The sequence below is a fragment of the Dromiciops gliroides genome, chromosome 1 (assembly GCF_019393635.1).
Source record: "Dromiciops gliroides isolate mDroGli1 chromosome 1, mDroGli1.pri, whole genome shotgun sequence".
Classification (NCBI taxonomy): domain Eukaryota; kingdom Metazoa; phylum Chordata; class Mammalia; order Microbiotheria; family Microbiotheriidae; genus Dromiciops; species Dromiciops gliroides.
Window position 1 is genome coordinate 144,537,085 of NC_057861.1, and position 2,690 is coordinate 144,539,774.

The 2,690-nt window shown below is 32.2% G+C and overlaps 1 pseudogene; it reads right to left on the minus strand.

The window, feature by feature from the left end:
* Positions 1-491: 491 nt before the first annotated feature.
* Positions 492-878, minus strand: LOC122736282 (annotated as a pseudogene).
* Positions 879-2,690: the final 1,812 nt, after the last annotated feature.

Below are 2,690 nucleotides of genomic sequence, written 5' to 3' on the forward strand. Positions count from 1 at the left end.
TCCCCAAATCACAATAAATTTCCATACTACATAATTTTTTGTAGTAGTCTCCTTTTCTATTAGTCACCTATTCGTCATCCTAATTCAATTCCTTATCATCTATTACTATGCCTGTTGTAATAACTTTCTAACTGGTCTTCCTGCTTCCAATCTCAACCCCCACCCCCCTCAATTCATCTGACACTCAGCTGCCTAAATAATCTTCCTAAAGCCCAAATATGACCATGTCATCCCCTTGTTCAGAAATTTACATAGATTCCCTATTGTTTCTAAACTAAAATTCAAACTCCTCAGTGAGGTTTTTTAGGGTCTCCACTCTTACTGTGGTCAAGGGGTTAATTAGAATTAAGGAAGCCGGTGCAAGGACTGATCTAGTTCCAAGGATGTGATGAAGTAGGCCCTTCAATGGTATTTGATATAAGCTTGCTAACTTCATTTTAAGAATGTATTTTTTTTGGACATTTTATAATTTTATTTAAATGAAGTTCAATTTAGTTTTCCTCCACATCAACTGTCTGTAAGCTTTTGAAAGTGGTGACAGGCACATAAGTAACCAAGGTATACAGCTTGTTTGGTGAATCTTCATCCTTATTGCAATTCCTGGACAATTGCACTCAGATACGATATGAGACGTTCCTTATTCCTTTGGCCCAAACAGCTTTGTTGAGTCTGGTGTCAATGCATACATCTGGATTTCCCATTTCTTTCATGGCAAATTTTCAAATTTCCTTTGGACGCCGAGGATCTCACTTTTTGAAGCTTACTCCATGAATCTGCTTTTGAATGTTGATGGTATATTCTCTGGTCACCGTCTCATTGATGGCAGAATGTCCCTTCTTTTTCTCTCCACCTTTTTTTGCAGGAGCCATCCTGCCTGGGACCAGGTTGGAAGGGAAGAATGAAGAGGATTGTGGGAGAACCTAATCAAGAATGTATTTTTGTGAGCATGTCCTTTGATTTAGGATAACATAGGACAGAGAATAATAATGTAGGTCTTTGATCCTTAGCATTGATACATGGGAGTTGCTAGACGTTGTTTTTTTAAAAAGAATCTAGATCAGTTTTATTTTTTAGGTTAATCATATTTTTATTTTAAATTTTATTTCTTTGATTTTCAAAATTTCTAATATTTTCTTATTTTGAGATTATTTATTCATTGAATTTCTAGCTAGTTAGTTGCAAGCCAAAATTTTCTTTCTTTGTTGTTTTTATTTAAATTTGATTTAATTAGTAAGCATTCTTTTTCTCTTTTTCATCCCCTCCATTGAAAAGAAAAATAAACCATTTTTTTGTTAATATTCATGTTCAGAGATATGTTTTCCTTTGTGGACTTCAAGAGTTTCCTCCAACTGTTCTGGCATATTGTCTTATTGTTAGAATATATTTAGTATAATTATTATCTCTATGATTAAGATTTCTATTTCTATGGGGTTTTTTTTACTCATTCTTTACGATCTCATTCTTTTCCATTTGTCTGTGTCCTTTGTTTATATTTCCTTTATTTATTATAATTTTAGTTTGGTATGGTCTATGAGAAATTCAGTGTGCCATGATGGATAGAAAGCTAAATAGGAAAACCTGAATTCAAGTCCCACATCTGACACATACTAGTTTTGTGACTCTGATCAAGTCACTTAACTTCTCAGTGTCCTATACAACTAAGACTATAAATTACAGAGAAGGTGTTAACCTGAATGGGTAGAAGTTTCCTCATCCAAGAGAACTCTATGTCAATGAAATAATGAGTCTAGTTTCTACCCTATGGTTTATAAAATATGAGTTTGATGCTTCTGTCTTTTTTTCATTTATTAATGAGTTCTTTATGACTTTTTAAAATAAAGATGATAAATAAAGCTGAAAAATGGTATACTTTTTATAATTCTCATTCAATAATTGCCAAAGATCTACTACATGTAATTTTTGCAACATTATGTTCAAATGCTTAATTTCTTTACAAAAATTATTTTGTTAGATTTGTCAAAGTCTGATAGAAGCATGTTGAAGTCTCTAAAATTATTTTATTGTTTTGTAATTCATTATTTTTTTCTTTAAACTGGACTTTTCACATCTGGTACACAATTTAATATTAAAATAATTTCATTGCTTTTGTTGTCTTTGGGAACAATGACATTTTAGAGCTTGTCTTTTGTAATCATATTTATTTTTTACTAATTACTTATTCAAGATTATGATTGCCACTCTTGCTTCTATAGATTTATTGAGGCAATATTAATTTTTCTCCTATCCATTTTTAACTCTCTTTGAAATTCTGTTTTATGAATTGTCCTTGTATACAACAAATTGGTTGGTTTTGATTTTTTATTTACTCTGCCACCTTCTTTGGTTTTATGTGCAAGTTTACCACATTCATTTTAATGGGGTTATAATCATGAGATTTCCACCCCCCTGTCAAAAGAGAAAGATAGATTAGATTTATGATTTCATTGGTACAGAGAATTACCAGATAAGGAGTCCTCCTCTACTACTGCAGATTTGCATCTTCTGTGAAACATTTCCTTTCTTATCTCTCTTGACCATATACATTTTTACTAATATCTTGACTTGGGTTATGATTGCCGCTCTTGCTTTTGTGAATCTAGTTAACTCTCTTAACTTAGAGAATTGTATTGGGCACTAAGAGGTTAAGTGACTTGCCTAAGGTCACACAGCTAATATGTTTCAACAGCAAG